We start from the raw sequence: 17312 nt of genomic DNA, 5'->3' as shown, positions 1-17312 counted from the left end.
ACCCTGTCTTGAAAAAAAAACAAAAACCCTTTACTGATTTTTTACAAAGACTGACCAAGGCTATAAACAATACTATATCAGACCAAGAATTAAGACAAGTATTAACTCAATCTTTGGCTTTTGATAATGCTAATACAGAATGCAGAAGAATACTTACAACTTTAAAGATCAGATCAGCACCTATGGAACAATGGATCCAATACACAAACAATATTGAGTCTCCTAACTATGGTGATGAGGCTTGGATAGGAGAAGTTATTTCCAAAGGTGGAAGGAGACATCAAAGTATCAAATGTTTTAACTGTGGTAACCAGGTCATATAAGAAGAAGTTGTAGCCCGGCGGTGGTGGCGCACGCCTTTAATCCCAGCACTCGGGAGGCAGAGCCAGGTGGATTTCTGTGAGTTCGAGGCCAGCCTGGGCTACAGAGTGAGTGCCAGGAAAGGCACAAAGCTACACAGGGAAACCCTGTCTTGAAAAACAAAACAAAACAAAACAAAAAGACTGTTTCTTCACTATACCTCTACAAGGAAAGGACAGGGAAAGATTTGCTTTCACAGTGCATACTTAAAATAATTCTCAGCCAGTTAATAGATATCAATGGAAGGTACTCCCACAGGGAATGGTAAATAGCCCTACCCTGTGCCAATGTTTTTGTGCAAAAACTGTTGGAAATAATTTGTGCAAAATTTCCACAATCTATAATCTACCATTATATGGATAATATCTTATCAGCTGATCCACAGTTAGGTACTGTAGAAAACATGTTTGAAGAAGTAAAGAAAGTTTTGCCTCGCTGGGGACTACAAATTGCTTCTGAAAAAATACAAAGAGTAAATTCTTTTAATTACTTAGGATATAAGATAGATCCCAAAAAATTAGACCCCAAAAGGTACAACTCAGAAGAGATTGATTGTGGACTCTTAATGACTTTCAAACATTGTTAGGAAGCATTTCCAACTTACAGAACACCATTGGAATACCTAAAGATGGACTAGTAAATGTGGCTAATACCCTAAAAGGGGACAAGGACTTAAATAGTCCAAGAGAATTATCAGCTGAAGCTGAGAAGGAATTGGCTCTAGTAGAAAAGAAAATAGGAGAGGCACATGTGGATCGTGTGAATCCAGAACTTAACTGCATTCTGGTCATACTCCCCTCCAGATACTCCCCCACAGGGATTTTGATGCAGAGGGAAGATATTATATTGGAGTGGATATTTATACCACATATATCAAGTAAGAAGTTAAAGACTTATGTAGAAAAGATCTCTGATTTGATTCTAAAAGGAAAATTAAGATTTCATCAGTTTACAGGAATGAACCCAGCAGAAATTGTAGTATCTAATGAGGAAATCTACTCTTTATGAAAAGATAATGAATACTGAAAAGAGCCTGCAGTAACTCTTTGGGAGAGATTAACAACTGTTATCCCAAAAGCAAGAGAAGAGAATTCATTTTGAAAAAAACTGAATGGGTCCTTCCTCACATTATATGGCAAAAAACAATTTCTGGAGTTCCAACATTGTATACTGATGCAAATAAATCCAGAAAGGCAAGATACAAATCAGGAGATTAAGTAAAGTGGTTCAAAGCCCTTACAATTCTGTACAAAAGTCAGAACTGTACACATTCTTATGGTACTATTGGACTTCATAGAACTTCTCAATATAGTTACTGACTCTCAATACACAGAAATAATTGTTTTACATATTGAAACTGCTCAATTTATTCCTGATAACACATAATTAAATTCATTATTTATATATTACAGCTCATTATAAATAGGGAACATCCTATATATATAACACATATCGGATCCTATATGGATCTGCCAGGTCCTCTAGCACAAGGTAATGATGAGATTGATCAATTATTAATAGGTAACATGCTAGAAGTCTCAGAATTTCATAAGAAACACAATGTAAACAGCAAAGGTTTGAAAAAGTACTTTTACATCACTTGGCAACAAGCTAAGGAAATTGTAAAAAAACAAATGTCCTACTTGTTCTTTCTAAACCAAACTCCATTATCTGCAGGAAGCAATCCTAAAAGTATACAAAGAAGTGAAATTTGGCAGATGTATGTGTTTCATTTCTCAGGATTTGGATGATTAAAATATGTACACTGTCAGAGCCTGCCTACGAGTCCACTGGGCATCTGGGTGGAGGCTTGAGGATTGTAGAGACAATTAAGACAAGTTGAGAGGACTGCCAGTCAATGCCGGACAGCCCCAAGTTTATTTCACAGCCAGCTTATGTACAGTTTTGAAGGACAGAGGTAGAACAATGCACAGCACAAGCATTCAACCACTGTCTATCCTGTCCTTCTCTCAAGCAGCAGGCAGTTTCATTTTCTATCTCAGTGTACCTCCAGCTGGCGTCAGCAGCTGGCATCAGCAGCTGGCATCTAGCTAGAGAATGTGTTCCTTCCTCTGGGCTAATCAGGACTTTCTCACAGCCCTGGAGCAAGTAAGTCTGAACTCTATTGACTCAGAATAGACTTCAGATTCAAACTGGGAAACTGAGTCACTTGTGGACTCCCACAATTCCTCCTTTTTTATTTATTTTAAGACTCCACTGGGTCTCTCAGATGACTGTGCCTGTCTTAGGTTGTTCCTTACCACACTCCTATCTTACCCGTCATGGGAGCATGAATTCCCTCATTCATGTTCTATCTTAGGTTGAAAGGAGGCAAAGAAAACTTAACCATCTTTGGCTACCAGCCTCTGGTGTCAAGTCAGGAATGTGCGGAGTTTCACTCCATGGAGTTCTGAGCCCAATCTCCATAATGAGTTCATAATCAGCTTGAAAATCATAGGCAAAGAGATTATGTCTACTAAGACACGTGCTCCAATAACTACAACACTACTTAAGAGCAACATAAATGATGACCATGAAGGGATAGCCCTTTTAAACTGTTCTAAAATATCTTCAGCTGTTTTAACTGCATCAAAATCCAATTTAGCCTTTTCCATTTCTATAATCTCTTCATGTAATTTAGCCAAATCTAAGGATTCATTAGAATCATGCCAAATTCCTTTAATATGTGCCTTAACTCTTTCCCATCCAATAGCACTTTCATTATACACAGAAGATGTAACACAAATCCATTCATAATCAGCATGACATTTCAAATGTACTCTAGTTTTCAGGCTTGGAGCTCATCTCCCAGAAATTGTACCACACCATACAAAGCATTCAATTTATGTTCCATTTTCACATCTATATCTTCTTAAATCTCTAATGTCATAGAAACATTTGTAGACAATTGATTAACAAACCCTGCTGTCTGGAAGGATTGAGACAAAGGCATTGAAGCAACAGTAGTAGTAGCAGGATAGTAACAAGGGCTGCAGTTCCTGCTATAACTCATCCAGCAACACCTTTCTGTCTGCTTAAAGCTTTCTTGATTTCTTCAATCACTTATAACCCTTTATCATCAAACCATGGATCACTCATATATACTGGAAATATTACAAAAGAAGGTTGTTTTAACACTACTACACGAGGATGATTATCCATTTGAGAAATATAATTAGTCAAAATGCAATTAAGACATGATACATTAAACATAGAACCATTCATAGAAATATTTGCTTCATGAACTAAAAGAACATAGAGCATTTTAACACAAGCTAAAACAGTTCCTTTCAAAGGACAAACAGGTTTCAAGCGACTGGAATGTCTTGCCACTGTTCCCATGGTGGCAGCAAGTTTCCAAACATAAGTTTGTGGAGATCCAGTACTGGAATACCAAATTCCAGCTGACAGTCCTTCGTCCCAAGTTTCTGCTGTAGACACAGGATAAGAGTCACTATAATCATCCTGATTTCCCGGCCAATCAAGAATATACTGCTGTGTCCCTGTGATGTGATACTTTAAAGAAATAATGCCAGCCTGGGCAACAGTGTTGCACACCTTTAGTCCCAGCACTCAGAGGCAGAGGCAGGTGGATCTCTGTAAGTTCGAGGCCAGCCTGGTCTACAGAGTGAGATCCAGGACAGGGACCAAAACTACACAGAGAAACCCTGTCTTGAAAAACAAAACAAAACAAAAGAAAGAAAAGAAAGGAAGGGAGGGAGGAAGGAAGGAGCAATGCCAGGCAACGCCAGTACATCGTCTCCATGACGAAGTCTTGTCAGATACTTGCATTTCTTTTGTGCATGGAGGAAATCACTCAGGGGGTGAAATATTACTTATCCAATTACCCTGAGGAAGCAATAACTTTGTATAATGTGTACGTTGTTTATCATGCCCCAATGCTTGTTTTGGAGACACTCCAAGCCATCCCTCCAAAGTAATATACTTTTGCAAAACATACAGGAACCCCTTTACCACATCCAGTATAAGAAAAACTGTGAGCAATCTGGAACTCTTGGGTGACAGGTCAGTCTAAACACCTAGTATCATTAATTGGGACCACAATTTCTTTTCCTTCCCAAGTTGCGGGATGTAAAATCGGTGGATCAGGAACATAGGCCTAATAGGTCTCATTCTGGTGTCTCTGGATGGTCATCAGCAACATCAGGACCAGCATCTCTCTGCTCCACACACCACACCAATCTTTCAGGCAACCAAGGAGCTTCAATTTCGTCCTGTGAAAAAACACAAACATGTCCTTACCCCCATATTAAACAGGGTCAGGGTCCTTCCATAAACCAGTACAAGGATCTTTCCACTTGACTTAAGCAAATTTTGTGGTGGTGCCTTCATGCCAAAATCGATCAGCTGCAGATTTTCCAGCAGCATCCACATTTTAAAAATTTTAAAACAAATAAGGCATGATTTAAAGGAGTATGTGATGACTGAGGGTATAATTCTCCCCCCCCCTTTTTTTTTTTTTTTTGGTTTTTCGAGACAGGGTTTCTCTGTGTAGCTTTGCGCCTTTCCTGGAACTCGCTTTGGAGACCAGGCTGGCCTCGAACTCACTGAGATCCGCCTGCCTCTGCCTCCCAAGTGCTGGGATTAAAGGCGTGTGCCACCACCGCCCGGCTTTTTTTGGTTTTCCGAGACAGGGTTTCTCTGTGTAGCTTTGCGCCTCTCCTGGAACTCACTTGGTAGCCCAGGCTGGCCTTGAACTCACAGAGATCCGCCTGGCTCTGCCTCCCGAGTGCTAAGACTAAAGGCGTGCGCCACCACCGCCCGGCTAATTCCCCCTTTTTTTAATTGTTGAAGATGTATTTTGAGGCTGCCATGAACTCTTTCAATCCTTGAGGATTATAAGGAATACCTGTTTTATGTTCAATTTGCCATTGAGAACAAAATTGATAAAAAGCTTTACTAACATATCCAGATCCATTATCAATTTTAATAACTTTTGATATCCTCATATAGGAGAAACATTTCAGTCAATGAGCAATTATATGCTTAGTAGCTTCACCAGTTTGAGCAGAAGCCATTAAAAATCCTGAATAAGCCGGGCGGTAGTGGCGCATGCCTTTAGTCCCAGCACTCAGGAGGCAGAGGCAGGTGGATCTCTGTGAGTTTGAGGCCAGCCTGGTCTACAAAGCAAGTTCCAGGAAAGGCACAAAGCTACACAAAGAAACCCTGTCTCAAAAAACCAAAAAAAAAAAAATCCTGAATAAGTATCAACTGTCCCATGCACATATGTCAATTTCCCAAACTCTGTAATAGTGACATCCATTTGACATAAATGATTAGGAAGAAGACCTTGGGGATTTACTCTAAAATGAGGTACAGGCAAATACTGTGGGCACAGAGCACATTTCTTAACAATTTGACCAGCAGTTTCTCTTGTTAAACCAAATTGTTTTCTTAAGCTTTTACTATTTTGATGATGCAAAGCATGTGATCTCTGAGCAAGCTCAGCTTGAGAAAAAGTGATCAACTGAGTAAATTCATCAGCTAAAGCATTACCTTCAGCCAACGGACCAGGAAGATTTGAATGTGCTCTAATATGTCCCACAAAGTATGGCAATTTTCTTAAATGAATGGCATCCTGAATTTATTGAAATAACATACTTATTTGCTTATTAGTAGTTTTAATATAAGAAACAGTTTCTATAACTTAAACAGCTCTATAAATATGACTGTTTGTATATAAATTAAGTGAATTATCTTTCAGAACTTGAAAGACCATAGCAACAGCTCTCAATTTGACCACCTGAGCTGCGGCAGGAGTTTGAACTACATACCCCTTTCCATTTCTCGCATAAGCTGCTTTCCCATTAGATGAACCATCAGTAAAAGCCAAAGCAGCATCTTTAACTGGACTTTGCATTACTACTTTAGGGAAAATAAAAGAATGCATCTGAGCAAATTGTAATAATTGATCAGCAGGATAATGATTATCAATTTGACCCTAAAATTGAGCAAGAGCAATTGCCCGAGAATCATTATTTTGAAACAGCCAATCAATTTCTTGTCAAGTGAATTGCGCACTAATAATCTCAGGCTATTTGCCAAAATATCTTCCAGATTCAACTGGACTCTTTGGCAGTAGACATGCTGTACCTTCGTAGTATGAATATAATACTGTAACTGGTGAAGCAGGAAGATGTAATCATAAAAGAGGAACAATTTTGCCATAATACTTCATAGGAGTCAGTCTCGTGTGCAGGATATAATGTACCTGCTGGTACTGAACAGCATTCTCAGCCTGTGAGAGGACCCGCCTTTCTTCTTCAGTTAGCTGTCTGGGTGGATTAGCATCACTATCTCCTTTTAAAATATCATCCAAAGGTTCTAAATCACCAGTAGATAATTTTAAATAAGATCGTTACCATTGAATGTTTCCTAATAACATTTGAAAATCATTCAAAGTTTTTAACCCATCTTTTCTCATTTCTAATTTCTGAGGCTTTAATTCTTTAGGATATAATATATGCCCTAAATATTGTAAAAGCAGAATCATCAGCTAATTTTTAAAATGAAGAAAACCAACCAGAATTAACTTATTGTGAAATCTCCAATATATCTTACAGTTTCCCTTCAAATTCAGCGTAGTTCACATCCCCTCAGGCCTTCTACAGCTTCCCATGTGCCTTCAGGTCAGCCTTTCTCTGTGTTTGCTCTTCTGCATCAGCCAGAAATGGACAAATTATTTTTTTCCTTTCCTTTCACTGTTCCAGTCTTTCACTTTCTTTTGCTTGTCAGACAACACACAAATTTCCATCAAAGTCCTTTATCGTGTGGTTTCTTCCCAGCAGTTTAGAACATTTCAAACAAGAATAGAAACATATAGATATATGTATATATCATAGCAAAAATTATATTTGCATTAATATATAAAAACCTCTAGCGCCGGGCGGTGGTGGCACACACCTTTAGTCCCAGCACTCGGGAGGCAGAGGCAGGCGAATCTCTGTGAGTTCGAGGCCAGCCTGGGCTACCAAGTGAGTTCCAGGAAAGGCGCAAAACTACACAGAGAAACCTTGTCTCGAAAAACCAAAATAAATAAATAAATAAATAAATAAATAAATAAATAAAATAAAAAAAAACCTCTAGCAATGTGAAGCATTTGAGATTAGCAGCAGTTTTCTTATCTGAACCAATAATAATTTGCGATAAATTCTCTTAAATGATGAAACGTATTTGTAATCCATTGAACTCAAATAACCAAAATCCATGTAAATTTTATTTTCCTGTGGAAGCAAAAGCATAATTTCTCCCAAACATAATGTGTCCTTGACTTTTGTTCTAAAGTGAAAACTTTTCAAAGTATGCAGGCTGGTAAGTCAACTTTTTTCTCAAGCAGTATCAGGACAGAGAAGGGTTAAGGTGGGAAGCTGCTGGCCAGCAGGAGAGACCTTGAAGTTATCACAGTGAAGAAGAACTTGGCTTAGGAAGGTAGGGAGGGGGATGTGGGCACAGAGTGTGCCCTTGGCTGCCAGTGTTCCTGAAGAAAACGTTTTCAACTCCTCTAACTGTAAAAATTAACAATTAACCTCGGATTCTCTGTTCAGCTTTCAGCAGAGCTGGACAGTTGCAGACAGTAAACTCCCGGCCCCTTCACCGGTAGCCCCCATCTCTGCCCTTCCTGCTCTGAGAATGCACACCCTCACCCTCACAGAGCTGCTGGCTGGCTGCGGGCTTCGCCTGCTGGCCAAGACCAGCTCCACTCATGCTGTGGGCCTCATAGCAAGACAGAGGGAGGCGGCCCTTGCCATGCCTTTCTCTCCGGCTCTTCGAGGAAAATGAGGGAGATTAGTAGACAGAAACAAGTAACATTTACACAGACAACCAAGTACATCAGCACGAGACGATGGCCTCACCGCGGTTAGCGAGTCCCATCTAGCATATGGCCTCTCTTGCAATACACAAGCCGCCACCTGGCAGGAGCTACCAAGGACAAATCTCTACAAATTCTAACACAGTTGCTGACGTCCTACTTTGGTACCTCTAGCTTTTAAGATATCTTTAAGAAAATGTACAGCCGGGCAGTGGTGTCGCACGCCTTTAATCCCAGCACTCGGGAGGCAGAGCCAGGCAGATCTCTGTGAGTTTGAGGCCAGCCTGGGCTACCAAGTGAGTTCCAGGAAAGGCGCAAAGCTACGCAGAGAAACCCTGTCTTGAAAAACCAAAAAAAAAAAAAAAAAAAAAATGTACAAACATCTGTTTTCTATTTCCTTGGCCCATACTTTTTACACTTGTTCACAAAGTTTCTACCGTGTGTCTGCTTTTTTATTTACACTTACCACTTTTACTATCAAGTTGTATTCACACCTCAGCTTCCAGTTTTTCGAGTGCACGCCTTTTCCTCCTGTGGAAACCCTCCTACCCATGCCTCACAGCCAGGCGCCACCTGTATATTTCTTGAATATTTGATACAAATGTAAACAATTCTTATATTCCTATTTAAGATAATTTGTATATTGATACAAATACAAAACTATAATTGTTATATTGTACATATATTTCTACTCCTGTTTGAAATATTTTGTATATTGACACAAATGTAAAATTGTATTTGTCATACTGTATGTATGTTCTACCTCCGTTTAGGATATTTTGTATATTGATACAGATCAAGGATATTTTTATCATATTGTGCTATATATTCCTACCTCAGTTTAAGCTATTTTGTGTACTGTCACAATTTTGAGGTCATTGTCCTTATATGGTACATCTGCTTACAGACTGTTTATCTTGTTAATGTGAAGCCTTAGTCCTTAGGTTATTTAGGTAGATAAGACTTACAGATTTATAGTCACCTCTGCTTGTCATCTCTATAGTTATGTTAGTTAGGTTCTCCAGACTTACATAAACATATGTCAGATGGATAGGTAGTCTCCAAACACTTCATAGACCTGGAGAATGTGGCATTTAAATGTTCTGATAACTTAGAACTCTGATGATGTGAGACACGATTGCTCCTCACAGCAACAATCTGATCCCGAGAGTGCTGTGGATATCGCTCTGTATAAATAAAACAGTGATTGGCCAGTAGCCAGACAAGAAGTATAGGCAGGACTAAGAGAGAGGAAAATTGAGGGAACAGGAAGGCAGAGGGAGACTCTGCCAGCCGCCGCCATGACAAGCAATATGTAAAGATGCCAGTAAGCCACGAGCCATGTGGCAAGGTATAGATTTATAGAATTGGGTTAATTTAAGATATAAGAACAGTTAACAAGAAGCCTGCCAAGGCCATACAGTTTGTAAATAATATAAGCGTCTGTGTGTTTATTTTATAAGTGGGTTGTCGGAGACTGCCGGGGCTTGGCGGGACCCAGAGAGAAAACTACATGAGAGAATGTTGGACTTCTAAGATATTTCTGTTTGGAAGTTTGTATTCTTCTTGGCACAAAATGGCCTGCTGGGCAAAGAACTGCCCTTGCCTCGACTGCTGACAGTATGAATGCTGTCCTTTCTGGACAAGCGGGACACAAGGAAAAGCAACTGCTGAATCTTGCCAAGACAGGGTAAGATGGTCTTTTAAAATTCCTGCTTCTAAGCCGGGCGGTGGTGCCGCACGCCTTTAATCCCAGCACTTGGGAGGCAGAGCCAGGCGGATCTCTATGAGTTCGAGGCTAGCCTGGTCTACAAAGTGAGTTCCAGGAAAGGCGCAAAGCTACACAGAGAAACCCTGTCTCGAAAAACAAAGAACAAAAAACAAAAAACAAAAAAAATTCCTGCTTCTGAAAATGGCCTGTCAGATATTCTAGGCTGCAGCCAAATTTGGATGCCCCCACGGTGCTGAGAAACTTCAGGTAATGGTCCAGGCTACCAGCTGTCTCTGTCTGTTCTCACAAGAATTTTGGTAAGCCGGGCGGTGGTAGCGCACGCCTTTAATCCCAGCACTCGGGAGGCAGAGCCAGGCGGATCTCTGTGAGTTTGAGGCCAGCCTGGTCTCCAAAGTGAGTTCCAGGAAAGGCGCAAAGCTACACAGAGAAACACTGTCTCGAAAAACCAAAAAAAAAAAAAAAAAAAAAAAAAGAATTTTGGTAATTGCTTGCTTGCATTTTTTATTTTCTCAGGTATTATTATGTTCCTTCTCAGGTTTATGATGGAGTTGAAGACTAGATAGTTACAGTTACAGTCTTCTTGTATCTTAGGTAGAACATATTAAGTACTAGAGTTAGAATCTTCAGGATAGGACAGCTATTTGAATAATCTTCTTAATTTGTCATTTACCTATGATCTGGACATTTCTGGACATTTAGCATGTGTTTCTTGTTTGATGTTGTTCTTGTTGGTTGTAATTGCATTTTTGTTTATGTTATCACCCTTTGTTTTCCCTGGACAATACTTGATAATCATTCTTTTTTCTTTTCTTTTTTTTTTTTGTTTTTTTTTTTTGTTTTTTTGTTTTGTTTTGTTTTTTGAGACAGGGTTTCTCTGTGTAGCTTTGGTCCCTGTCCTGGATCTTTCTCTGTAGACCAGGCTGGCCTCGAACTCACAGAGATTCGCCTGGCTCTGCCTCCCGAGTGCTGGGATTAAAGGCGTGCGCCACCACCGCACGGCGCAATCATTCTTATTGTATATAGTTTGCATTAAGTTTAGGACTTTCTTATTTAGACAAAAAAGGGAAATGTAGTGGTATTTGCTCTACCTATGACCTTTGGCTATGGGGCCCGAAGGAGGCGGGGCTTCTTGCCATTATACTTGACCTCTTAAAAGGACAGGGAGAAGGGTCACGGCCCTTCTCCTTTGCCCCTCTTCCTGGTGTGATCGAACTTCGAGGTGGATTCACTCCCAGTCAGATCAGAGGATGACTTCAGCTGTATATTCCATTCTGTATTTGTGAGTGTATTTCCTCAGTTTATGTCCTAATAAATTCCCCTAATACTCCTTAACCAGACTCCCACGGATTTATCGCATTACCCCCCACCTGTAAACAATGCTCGCAAGAACCTTTAACTATATGTATGTGGGAGGGTTCCTGCGGAAGGCAGGTTTCGGGGTGTTGTGTGTGCAGATGTCCGACACATGGATGTCCCGGTGCTTGGAAGGTGCATGCTTTAAGTTCCTATCTGAGTCCCTCATTTCCCTGTAAACAAGCAGCGAGTTGGGGCTGTTTATCACCCTGGTTGGCATCAGTCAGACGCTCCCTGGAGACCTGGACCAAAAGGAACACCAGGCAAACCTACAGCCAGGCCACACCCCTGCTAGCACGCCATCAGGAACTCTGTGAACACCCTGGAGAAACAGGACAAGTGCAGCCTGTAGCTCCAGCCCCAGGGCCTCAGCCAGGCCTGCCTGCGACAGTGTGTACAGATCTTTACGCATAACAGACCTTGGTGAGAGCTAACGGCCCTACCTTCACTGCCTCCACTCCAGGCATGGTCTGCGAATCTCCAAGTCTGGACAGTACGTGTCTTTACTCACGCTTGCAGCTCCCCACCTTTTCTTCATTTTTTATTTTACATTGTTTTTGAGACAGCTTCTCACTATGTAGCCCTGGTTGGTCCAAAATTTGTTATGTAGATCAGGCTGGCCTCAAACTCGATAGATCCACCCAGCTCTGCCTCCTGGTATTAAAGACATGGCCATCACTCACATCTCCCGGCTCTTTCTTTTCTTTCTCCGCCCTCTCTGCTTTCAGAAGTGTTTGCTGTACAGACCAGGATAGCCTCAACACTGGAGCAATGCCCCTGCCCCTGCTCCTAAGGCTGGGTAACAGGAATGCCCCACATCAGCACTGTTGGAACTGTTGGTTCATTTGTTACTTTTGATTCCGGTAATGCTGGAAATGTTTGCCATGTAGCAGAGGCTAGCCTCTACTTTACGTCAATAACTGAAAGGGTGACAAATGGCGCTGGTGGCGGAAACGTCACGGTCACGACAGAACCCAGTGTGAGTTTTCAGAGCTTTATTAGGTGGGAAGGGGGGAGGGGAAAGAGGAGAGCCAGGCCTGGAGAGAGAGAAAGGTGGTGGGGGGAGGGAGCAGAGCAGAGAGGGAGGGTGGGGTCTGCGTCGGCTTTTTAAGGCGCATACACAGTCGCCAGCGCACACTGATGATGCAAGACCCCGAACTGTGCATGTGCAGGGGTGAGGGCAGGATCCTAACATTCTAGACTTTTTGCTTATTAAAAAAACAAACAAAAAAAAAACAAACAAAAAAACCTTCCACCTGTGGGGTCAGGAGCCTTGCTCTCCAGATGCTTAAGTTTTAGCCCTATGTCGGGGAGGTCTGGGGGACAAGAGATGGATTTTATTCTGTCTTGAATTTCTTTTTTATTGGCTTGAGGACAGCTTTAGGAAGACCCGCCAGGAGGCAGGTGTGAACTCTTCTCTGGCTAAAGAGCCATCCTGATTACTGTATGGATTCTAGCCTGTTTCAGACCCGTCTGTGCTTCTCAGGGCAGCGTGAGAACGAGTGGGTGGAGTTAAGGTGAGTTAAAGCCCACCCATTGCTGGAGAACAGAAAGCCGAAGTCAGACAGACAGAAGTGGTTGCATATGGCAGAGAAAGAATCAGAGATGGAGAAGGAGGAGGGTTCAGAGCTTCGGTAGAAAGCTTGGGGATAAGGCAACTCTTTTCATTTGCCTGTTCACTGGCAGAAGTTAGATAATTCCTGTGAAATATTGGGGTCGAAACAGCTAAATTTACTGGTATCAGCCCCTATGTCCCATGGCTGCAGCGCCAAGAGAGAAAAATAAAAAATTAAAATAACAAATGGGATCCCCAGGCTCCTATTTCAAGTGTCCTTGAGAATAGGCAGTCTGCAGACCAGCATTAACAGCACAAATTACCGGAATCGTTGTCACGATAAGGGTAAGGGCTGGGACGTACGTACCCGGAGGACCCCCGGGGCCCGGACAGCATCCTATAATTCCTCAAGATAGAATGTGTTGTGCTACACAGCCGAGGACCCCGGGGGTCGGCATGAGGAATATAGCTCAGGCTGCAGACTCGGGAATCGGCGGGGACTCACCAATCTCGGCAGCAAGTGTGGTGGGGAGACGCGGTCGCGGTCGCACAAGCACAGTCCCTACGTGGTACTGCGGTGGCAGCTGCGGTGGTGGCTGCGGTGGCGGCCGCGGTGGCGGTTGGGCAAATGTGTAGCGGGCAGTCGCAGGTCCTCGGTATAGGTTCCAACTCAGCCCTGGACACTGAGTGAGCGGAATTTCCTGAGTCATGGCACCAATGAAAGGGTGATAAACGGCGCTGGTGGCGGCTCTGGTTACCGCGTGGAAAGGTCCCGGGTCACGACAGAACCCAGTGTGAGTTTTCAGAGCTTTATTAGGTGGGAAGGGGGGAGGGGAAAGAGGAGAGCCAGGCCTGGAGAGAGAGAAAGGTGGTGGGGGGAGGGAGCAGAGCAGAGAGGGAGGGTGGGGTCTGCGTCGGCTTTTTAAGGCGCATACACAGTCGCCAGCGCACACTGATGATGCAAGACCCCGAACTGTGAACTGCGCATGTGCAGGCGTGAGTGCAGGCTCCTAACAGTAACCCGCCTCTTTCCTGGGTGCTGGGATTAAGGTGTGCTGTACCAGCCTGTGTTCACTGAAGGATGACGGCTTCATCCAGACACTTTCACACACAGCTCTGACAAATTTCCCTCACGTCCCTCCTCTTCCCCTTTCCTTCGTTTCTATCTCCTCCCACGCCAACTTTCCCTTTACATTCATGTCCTTCCCTCCCTCCTTCCTTCCTTCCTGTTCAGTTGGAATCTCCAGCTTGGTCCCATTCCTTCCTCCCCATACCCCGTCCTTTCATAGAGACCCCCAAAAGTCCAGTTCTGCACTCCTGGTGGTCACAGCAGCTCCTCCCCTGAGGCTGCCAGCCCCCCAAGTCTCCATCCAAAGCATTATAATTGGGCACAAACCCAGCCTTTGGAGGACGTGTCATCGCTCACACCTACAGGGTATTTAAGCCCCTCCTCTAGACCAGTCATGTGATTTCTCTCCTGCTCCTTCCCCTCGTCTCTGGGGGATGGAGGGTCCCCTGGGAGAGCTTTGCCCAAATATTACTTTTTAATTTGGCTTGATCCGGCTTACTTATTCTCAGGGTACAGGAAACCTATCACTTTCCTCCCTCCCTCCCTCCCTGCCACAGACACAAGTCCTCCATTGCAGCAGGACTCAAATCTGCGCAGTAAGCACCAATGAGTCCACAGTTGTCATGCTGCTATGGCACCGGTAGGCATGCATGGCTGCAAGCCCCACCATCGCCCGATCCCCATCCTTCCTAAAACTCACAGCAGTCCTCTTGTCTCAGGGTGTATGTGCTGGGATGACAGGTGTGCTGGTCTCATGTCAACTAGACACACAAACTACAGTTATCTGAAAAGAGGGAACCGCAATAATGCCTGCACAGCTCTGTCTGTAAGGCAATAATGCCTGCACAGATGTGTCTGTAAAGCAATAATGCCTGCACAGATCTGTCTGTAAGGCAATAATGCCTGCACAGATCTGTCTGTAAGGCAATAATGCCTGCACAGATGTGTCTGTAAGGCAATAATGCCTGCACAGATCTGTCTGTAATGCAATAACGCCTGCACAGATCTGTCTGTAAGTCGTTTTCTATCTTTCTTTTTTTGGGGGTGGGGAGTGGGGGTGGTTTGAAACAGGATTTCTCTGTGTAGCCCTGGCTGTCCTGGAACTCACTCTGTAGACCAGGCTGGTCTCTAGTAACACATTTTCTTAATTAGTGATTGATGGGGGAGGGCCCAGCCCATTCCAGGTGGTGCCATCCCTGGGCATGAGGTCCTGGCTTCCATAAGAAAGCAGCTGAGCAAGCCAGTGAGCAGCACCCCTCCATGCCCTCTGCATCAGCTCCTCCTCCAGGTCCTGCCCTGTGTGAGTTCCTGTCTGACTCCCTCTGTGATGAACAACAATATGAAGTGTCAGCCAAACAAACCCTTTCCTCCCCAAGCTGCTTTTGGTCACAGTGTTTCGTCACAGCAATAGAACAGGTGTGACTAAGACACACAGGTGTGGGCCACTGGGCCACTGCTTGTTTAGGGGCCCAGGGGAGATGACCCAGTGGGGTGACAGCATGGGCTGTACAAGCAAAAGGCTGAGTTCAAAGACCAGACACAGCCTTGCATGGCCCAGCTTTGGGGAGTCAGGGGCACGCCAGGAGCGCACTGGCTGGACAGGCAGACGGGCAAGCTTCAGAATGGGTGGGAGACCCTTCCTCCAAAAGTGAGATTGAGAGTACTGGAGGAGAGGCCGGCGTCACAGCTGGCCTCTGAAGGCCACACATGGCACACGGACCCTCCCCCACGTGTGCCCACAGGACATACAATAGTAATACAAAACCAAGTTCTAAAAGTTAAAGAAAATAAAAATTGTTCTTTTAAATGTGAACAAAATTATTATATGTTTGTTAAGGAGAATCTGTGTGTAGTAGGACTTGAACTCAGTTCACCAGTCTTGGTGGCAAGCTCCTCGACTGCTGAGCCACCCGGGTGACTCAGTTGTCCTCTATTGCATCATCCACTCAGCGTTTGGAACGAGAGAGACCTCTGAATTAGAAGAGGCGATAGTTCAGCAAACAGCGTGACCACCCGATTTAAACTAACTTACATGACTAACAAATGCTTCTCATTTGATCAGATATAACGTGCCAAAAGGGAACCTCCCTAAAGTCAGGGTTGGGGAGGGTTTTGTTTTTGTCTTTCCAGGAGAATGAAGGCGTCCAGCTAAGGAATCTGAAGACCACTGAACAGATGAGACATGTGAAGAAAAAGGACAAATCATCCAGAAAAGTTGTCTCAAGAAAAAGTGTAAATTGTCGGTATATCACATTTTCAACAGAATAAAATTTCATAAGTCTTCCTAAATGTTTGTTTCTGCTCTTCTCTACAGACATATAAGGCAAATGGTCTTTTTGTAGTCCCAGTTCAATTAAATATTAAAGCTGGCTGTGCACTGGAGCTGTGGCTGTCTCCTTCTCTAAACCCAAGCATGCTTGTTAAAGTAAAATCCAAAATCTTTGCTCATGTCAGAAGAGCCACCTGATATGATATGGGACAGAAGAAAAACCAGAATTCAGGGACTATTTTATTGCCACTCATCTCGTGATCCTTCGGTTTTATTTTGACTCTTTAAAGCTTCTCTTAAGGTTACAAATATTATCTCAAATTTTATAAGATTAATATGTATATATTTCAAACTTTTTGTCATGATATTAATGGTCATATAGAGTACTAATTCTAGAAAAAAGCTTCATCTAGCTTCCTGTGCATGATTTCACATTTGAGTCTCTATCAGGTAGCTAGGAATTCAGTTTTTGTACTCTGAATATACATAACAAATATCGATCCTTTAACCTCTTTGAGATCTGCTGCATATGACATTAAAATGTTTAAGTTTTCTGCAGTGAACCAAGACCAAGCCTAACAGCAATCTTTGAAGTCTCCAAAAGGAGGATGGGGCCCCACACTGATGATTCCACCAGGACTATAATAACACCACTAAGCTGAAATCACCAACTAAAGATCGGCTTTGTACTACAAACTGCTCAGGACAATTTTGAGGTGACTAGCTGAGATGATCCAGCCTCACTAATTACTCTAGCCAGGACTTGAGATAAGCCCTGCACTTTCCCATTATGCACACACCGGACAACAAATTGTATAGCTAACTCTCCCAGGACTTGACAATTAACCCAAATTTTTCTTTTCAGAATCCCCTAAAGATGCCATCTCCCCCAGACAACAGGAAGTAAATTTAAGAACATGATACCCACATTCCCAAGTGGTGGGGTGGGTGGGTTTTGGTCATTCAATGGGTTATGGATATTGTTATCATTTAGGGTGCAACATTACAAGTTGTTATTGGTAATGGACAGGAAAAAAGTTATACAAAGGAGATTAGATTCAGGGTTCTTGTTTTGAAAAGAAAAAAAGAGGATATAAAATAATAGGATAAAGGGTAGATTATTGAATCTACTCTGAAAAGAAA

The 17312-nt window shown here is 42.9% G+C and overlaps 1 long non-coding RNA gene across 1 annotated transcript; it reads left to right on the top strand.

Annotated features, from left to right (window-relative positions):
• The first annotated feature begins 14457 nt into the window (after positions 1-14457).
• Positions 14458-16189, top strand: LOC131894315 (uncharacterized). Its single transcript, XR_009374882.1, has 2 exons — positions 14458-14726; positions 16031-16189. It is a non-coding gene; the product is annotated as an uncharacterized LOC131894315 (long non-coding RNA).
• The last annotated feature ends 1123 nt before the right edge of the window (positions 16190-17312 follow it).

Source organism: Peromyscus eremicus, chromosome 17 (assembly GCF_949786415.1).
Source record: "Peromyscus eremicus chromosome 17, PerEre_H2_v1, whole genome shotgun sequence".
In the NCBI taxonomy this organism is placed as follows: Eukaryota; Metazoa; Chordata; class Mammalia; order Rodentia; family Cricetidae; genus Peromyscus; species Peromyscus eremicus.
Note: the sequence above shows the minus strand (reverse complement) of the source record. Positions and strands in the feature narration are given on the sequence as shown.